The following is a 7390-nucleotide window of genomic DNA, read 5'->3' on the forward strand; positions in this document are numbered from 1 at the left end:
CCCGGGAGCGGGCGGGCCATGCCGCGGCCCGGCCGCAGCGACAGCGCGGCTCCTCCGGCGGCGGAGCGAGCCCCTACCTCCGGCGGTGCCTCCGCGGCCAGTGAGCATGTGCGGCGCCGCGGCGCTCCCCAGCCGGCACGTCCCGGAGCCCGCCCACACACGGGCACTGCGCGGCGGGAGGGGGCAGCGGGGCCGAGCCCCGGACCCTCACGGCCCTCCCGCCGCTGGACACGGGGCGCCGCCGAGGCCGTGGGAGGTGGAGTACGGGGTGGAGGGGCCATGCATCCTCTGGGCTCTGGCGGAAGGAGAATGCGTTGCATGGTGGTGTTGAGAGGTATCTAACAGAGTTGGCAGGAACGATTGAATATTAGCGGAGATATTAACGGAGAGGGGCTGAGTGGGATAAGGAAGGGGGAGTGCAGTGTTGCGTAGATTAATGCAACTGTGGATCAATGGGCCAAGGCCAGTTGTATGAGGGTCAACAAGGCCAAGTGCTGCATGCTGCCCTTGGCTCACAGCARCCCCACGCTGCGCTACAAGCTGGGAGAGAATGATGMAAAGTTGTCTGGTGGAAGGATGAAGAAAACCAAGCTGGCCCTGCTGCAGGGCTAACAGGCTGTCAAAAAGACAGCTCTGTCTTGTCCTCAGCACCATGCTGGGCATCTCTCAGCACCTTYGAGCTGAGCCTAGGTGTTCGCATGCTTCCCCTGGTCTGTCAGCCTGTCCCTTGTCCCTATCTTGATGTGCTTCCCTGCTGCCATCTCGTTGCTCCAAGATGACAACGAGCCACACTTTGCCAAGCTGGTGAAGGCATTGTCACCCCGCCGTGTTTAACTGCCRTGAACTCCATGGCACACCTTCACCATCACACTCTCCCAAATGCCCAGGGCAAGGCATGTGCAGCTCCCATCCCATGGGGATGGGGATTCCTGCCTTCAGAGACCCCTGCAGAAAAACAAGGAGGTTGCAGACCCTATTTTAGGGTTGATTCTTCCCTGCCCAGGATGGTGCTGCCGATGGTGCAGCCCAGGTTTGGGCTGGCTTACATTAGAGCCAATGGAGCTTTGAAGTGGATGGGGCGAAAAAAGCATGATTTGGGCAGAAAAGAGCATCCTGTATGACAGAGCTCCAGCACTAACACTATCTGCATTTGTAGTCCCTGTGGCAGTAAAAAGAGACAGTGGGATTTCCTCAGTGTGGGAAACATCCATAGGGCAGCTGAGGCCAGGAGCTCGTGATGGAAAAGAGAGAAGGTGAAACCTGGGGGATGTTGGGAAGTGCAGCTGAAACTCCAGAAACCAGATGGATAATGYAGCACCTGAGAAACCCCAGGAAAAGCCTGGACCTTCCTCCAACACCATGGCTTCATCCTCCTCCTGCAGCTGGGGGAGCAGCTATGGCTTGTCTCCTCAGTCCCCTCCTTGCTTCTTTACTCATTCCCTCTTCCTACATTCCTGAGCTGTCACAGTGAGAAGCAAAGAAGCTGCTGCTTTTCGTTTGTTTCCARTGTCCCCCCTGCCCATAAATGTTCGGCTGAGCAGGCAGGTTGGGCTCCAGCTGCCTGGGGACAAAGACAGCAGTACCAGGAGGACCAGAACAGGTGCGCTGTCTAATTTCTGGTCATGGCAGTTGAATATGGGAAGGTTAGACTCTGTTCTGGACTCCTGAGATGCTGCTGCATATGCTGGTCTTTGACAGGGAGGGCATCCACAGCCTGCCAGGTCACTGTGTCCACACTAGTGTGCCTRTAACTGCCAACACAGCTGAACTCATAGGCAAGGTCTCTGTTTTCTAGGTATGAACCCACCAAATGAAATAGCAGGAGCCTGAATGTCTCAGCAATTGCCACTCTCCTCTGGAACTGGTTCCTCTCCAAAATATAAACTTCCTCGAGGGACAGATAAGCCTCTATAACACACTTGCCTGTAACCTTTCTTCCATGACTTTGTTCAAAGACAGTTTCTTTTAACCGGAAGATCTTAGCAAAACCTTTTTTCTGTTGCAGCTTCTTAGCAGCAACGCATATCAGAAGATCTCATGCTGGGGCAAGGCAGGTACTAGCAGTTGGGTCCCAGCCAGCTCCCCAGCCTCTGCCAGCCCACAGCACCCACCGACTCAGACCCCAAGGACCCTCCTCCCCTCCACTCCAGCTCARTTTGGCTGTCCTGTCCCACACGTGCCTGGGCTTGGCACCACCTACAGGTCATAATTCACCTGCARGCTGGGGAGTGCCTAGAGGACAGGGCCAATTGCTTTGGCAGCTTCCCTGTGCCTGCCACAACATCAGGCACAYGAAGGAGAATGACAGCTCCTSGTTCTGCTTTCAGCTGGGATGGCAATTCCCWATGTTTCACCCTTCACAGCCTCCATCTGCTCAGCTAGGCAGGCTGCAGTCAAGCCATGTGCCCARGCTGGTTCTGGGGCAAAGCTGCCCTTGCCGAACTGAGGCACCACAAACCCCCGTGTCAATTCCCAGCTCCATATCCATCCCTTACCCACACACCTGAAGAGGGGAATGTGGCACCAGAAAGCAGATGGCAGTGGAGAAGTCTGATGCTTAAATTCAGAACTATTTTCTGTTGAGAAACTCCAATTTATTCCTGAGGCTTGCCCTCATGCACTGGGACACACAGGAAAAGCTGGCATGTCCCAGAATGTGCAGASCTCCAGCCTTGCTGGACGGGAAGGTCCTGGGACCTCTTCTGTGGTGGTTGTACCCCAAAGCTATAACCCCCCCCCTCAATTCACAACATTCCATGTGAGCTTCAGCAAAGAAATCACTCCTTCAATAKTTAACCACAGCACATACTGGTCTATACACTTGGTTGTTTTCTAATACCAAGAAACCACATTTTTAAAAGTATATTGCAGCCCAAACCTATTTCAACCCAACCTGACCAAGTCACACAGAGGCTGTTTATCCTGAGATAGGCTTTCCCATGGTGAAAGAGGAATAAAAAGCAGGTAATCCCCAACCTCCCCTATGCACATGTCCTGGCATGGGAATGCATGGACAAAATAAATTTAAAAAATAAAAAGGAGAGAGTTTTTCTATTCTCCTTGAGCAAAAGAGTTTCATGCAAGTGTTTTCCTATTTTGGCAGCAATCAAAGTTAGATGTTTTGGCTGGATACCCTCCACTCTCCTTAGTAATGCACCAGCTCTTTRTTCTGACTTGCTGTGAGCCTGATCTGCCTCTGCCAACTGCCCTGTCCTGCCCTTGCCCTGCCGTGGTCCCCATCCATTGCCAGCCAGACATGGTGGCACCACGGAGCAGGTCTGGAGCCTCCATCCCACTGCTAACAGCAATCTCTTCCCCTCCCAGCCCGCAGGATGCTTTTCAGAAGCTTGGAAAGCCTGACCCTCAGGGCTCTCATCCCTCTGCCTTGCCCTGCCAGGTTTCCACTGCCTCCAGGCACAAGCATTTTTTTCTTAATTGCTGCCTGCATTTCCTTATAATTCCTTTTACTCTCCACAATTCATTGCTGGTGACACAGAGTTGCTTCCACTTTTCTCCACAAACATTTAATTTCACTTTTCGCTTGCTCCCTCCCTCCTTGACACTTCTGTTCATTTGCCTCTTAAGCAGATCTCTACCCAAACCTGCTCTACATCACTTYTCAGGACCCAAATGTTTTACTATTATTTCAGTTGTAAAGTTAACATCCTCCCAACGCTGTCATCTTAGAGCACTTGCTACAAACTCAGAAAAAAACAGACCTGAGGAAATTCAGGCCAGAAAGGAGCAAGGAATAAGGATTGCTTTGGGCAATAGGATCCATCTCAATCCATCAGGTACAGGCGTTGGCAAGTGCTCCCTTGCACAGAGCARTGCAGTGAAGATTCTCTAGGAAAAGGCCTCTTCTTCTGCCTCCCACCCTATAAAAGTTGTCCAAGGTCACAAACAACTGCTTTCCTACCTGGAAGCACCTTCTTGGCAGGCCATCAGGGACAGAATAATCACTCCACTCCCTCACTCCACACTTGCAAGAGAAAGCTGGAGCTGTCATGCATGCCAAACTCTGGAGGACAGCCTGTACACTGTTCAGATATCCTATTGCAGTGCCAACTGAGCTGGCAATGCCCAAATGGGAAGAAATGGAGGAAACAGCCTCATGGGGAAACCTTATGCCACCAAGCCAGTGGATCATGAGTAATGGTCCAGCTTTTGCTGATTAGTTTTGTTCGTATTGGTTTGTGTTTCAGAGATCCTATTGAAGAGAAGTAAATAAAATACAAGTTTTACTACTAAATGAAWGTATAGAGGCAGACCCAGGTCTGTCTCAATATTCATTGTATTTCAGAGTGTAGAGGTAGACTGAACTACCTTTGATTGCAATTGCTGCCTTGTCCACAGTTGGGAATATCTAACTGTGTTGAATTGTCTAATTCAGGAATAATTCCCATAAATTCCTGATCTTAGACAATATTCACTAACAAATAGCTGTGTAAACCAATTGCAGAATGTAACAAAGCATTTCCTAGTGATCAGCTCAGGGACATTAATTGCTTCTTTAGTTTGCAGTAGTAGAACATGGACATCTGAAGGGCCAGCTCTGCTGCTCAATCACACAAAAGATACTTTGCAGCTGTATAAGATGGAATTTCTTTGGGTTTAGTTCTCTTTTTAGCCTCATTAAGGTATTAAATTTTGTGTAATAGCACTGTATGTGTGCATATTTTCAACAGCTTTTTTTTTAAATTTTTTCTAGTGATTGATGCCATATTGAAAATAATAACAAAAAAAAAAAAAAAAGGCAGAGAACTCAAAGATGTGTTCTGTAAAGGCAGATGGCTGAAAGCTAATGTTCCTGCAGAAGGAAGAAAAGTAAGAGAGCAAGCAAATTGGCCTGAGTGGTCACTAGACATCAGAAAAACCACCAAGGAAAAAGTGATTACAAGCTCTTTAGCCAAAAACACGTATAGTTTGTAAAGTATCTACTTTACTAGTGGAGGAATTATGACTATAAAACATAACTTCTAGTGTCAAATAGCTTTACTGAGCCTTTTTCAGGAAAGAAAATACATATCTTAAAATTTCTATTTACACAAGAGCCCATGCCTTGACTTTCAGATTAATTCAGTTGAAAAGCCAAACAGACAGAAGACCCAAATCAAATTAAAATAATATTTTATTCRTTGCAATGCCCACCAAACTTGTTTTTCCTATAAATTGAGTTGATTTAATTGACACAGAAAATASTTTTAGAAAGGATTCTGCAAATTTTTTTAATTATAACTGGGTTTTTTTCAATCGACTGTCACATCTTGATGGCTATGGTGATCATCCTGAAGGTTTAGAGATTTACAAAGCACCTAAGAAGGACTGATTTCCAAAGGGTGATGAAAGCTCTTTYTTCTTATTTCCTTCTCTGCTATTGCAAAAGCGTTTACATCCTCAGGTCATTGCAGGAAATTGAGACAAAAYAGGTTTTTGGTATAAAAGGTTTCTCCCCTCTAGCACAAATGACTAGAATTGTGGAAGTAACCTGATTTTACTTCTTTGAAACAAAGACTAGTGATTTTCCTTTCATTTTGAAATACAGAAATTTGAAGTMGCAAACCCAGCAGCAAACAAAATAGCAAACAGATGAACCATCAGATGAAGAAAATTATAGTCTGTCCTCCTTAATGTTCTAGTTCCCTCATCTTTCTCTCCTTTACAGATACTGAGTATGACAGATGATCCTTACAGGTTAGATCTGGCAAATCTGACTGGAAAATTCAGACTACTGTGTCTTGATGGACTCTCTAAAAGGGGAAAAAAATAAAGAGAGCTGCATGCACAATGAAGTATCTAATTTATTAAAATTAAGTGAGAAAATTATTAGAAACTATACCCCTTCAAACATGTTAATGCCGGTAAGTATATATATATATATATATATATATGTACATATATATATGTGCTTTATGTATCTGATAAAGAGCTTATCAAAACAGCAATGGCATACATTGATCATAATATTCATCATAATAGACATGACCATATTCATGCTGCCTGTGCTTCACAGGAAACAGCCACATGTCTAAGTGCTGTCATGGATTTATAGGAAATCAAGATCTTATAAAGATGCTAAAAACACATGTTCCATGCAGCCTTATGCATTTTACTGCTTACATTTACTCTGTGGCTATACTTTTGCTGACAGATCTCTGCGTGCAAACCACTGTCAGGCTGTTTGCATGACCTCAGGGTGTTTTGCCCCATGCAGTGGTGCACGCACCATTCCTCCGGCCCCACAACATGACCGGAGAAACCCTCCCTTTGGCCTTGGGGAGGTGCACCTGGAGCTTATCAGGAACACYGTCTGCTCCCAGGAGCTGGCAATGCCTAACAACCACCTGGATTTTAACAAACAGCCTTGGAAACTTGTTTTCCTTGTCTGCATAATAACGCTAGTGAAGTATTTTCATTAAAGATTTTCAAAGACAGTTTCTGACCTGAATTGTGGCCTGGATGGAAGATTACTGTGASTAAATCCACCTCYCTTGTGATCCTAAAAACAGCAGCCCAGACCMTCTGAGCTCTCATGGACCACAGTAGCTGTGATCCTGTGTGTGGGACATCTCTCAGAGCCAGTGAACCCTCAAGTTTGCCCTACTGGGAGGATKRCTGAACAGTGGCAATGGATCCTGTGCGGATACCCCAGCTCCTGGAGACTCCACCCTTTGCCTGTTGAGAAGATGCAAAGACATCTGAAGTGAGCACTTCACAAAGGTAATTTTTCACAGGTACCTTGTACAGGCTCCTTATATCTGTGCATACAAGTATAAATATGCTATAGCAAATTACAAGGAATGTTGCTCTCCAAGATTCTTAAGTGCTTTAGATTTGAAAGTGAGTTAGGCCTGTGAGTTACTGTTGTGCTATAGCAAATTCTATATGAATCCTTTGCTAAGCTGTTTATTCTAAGTCATGGATTAAGTGCTGTTAAATTTAAGCGTTGTTAAGGTTAAGGGCTGTTAAGTTTTCAGGTATAAACAGTTGGTCAAGGTCAGGCTCAGTTTAGCATGGAGGTCTACTCTGAACCTTGTGACTTAACATGAAGATCTTCTGTATTCCTTTTTACCCTGAGCCTTTCCTATCCTTTTCCTCCCTGATCTCATTCCCACCCTCACCCCTTCTACCCTTCAGGCTCTACTTGGACAGTTTTGTGTTTATTTTGATTTGGATCAATTTTGGACTTTTTATTTGCTTTTTCTCTGTGTGCTTCAACTCTCTAGTAAGTAGTAGAGTGACTTTTGTCAATAGACTTTGTCATGTTTTCACTTTTATATTAAACCTATTTTGCCAATGACTTGGCTAGTGATTCCTTAAGCAAGCTTAAAACACTCATTCACTCTTCTCTTATCTCTAAAACAAAATTACTRTAGCAATAACTCCAAAG

This window comes from Malurus melanocephalus, unplaced genomic scaffold, assembly GCF_030028575.1.
Source record: "Malurus melanocephalus ecotype Western Australia unplaced genomic scaffold, MMel_1.1 scaffold_9, whole genome shotgun sequence".
Taxonomy (NCBI): Eukaryota; Metazoa; Chordata; class Aves; order Passeriformes; family Maluridae; genus Malurus; species Malurus melanocephalus.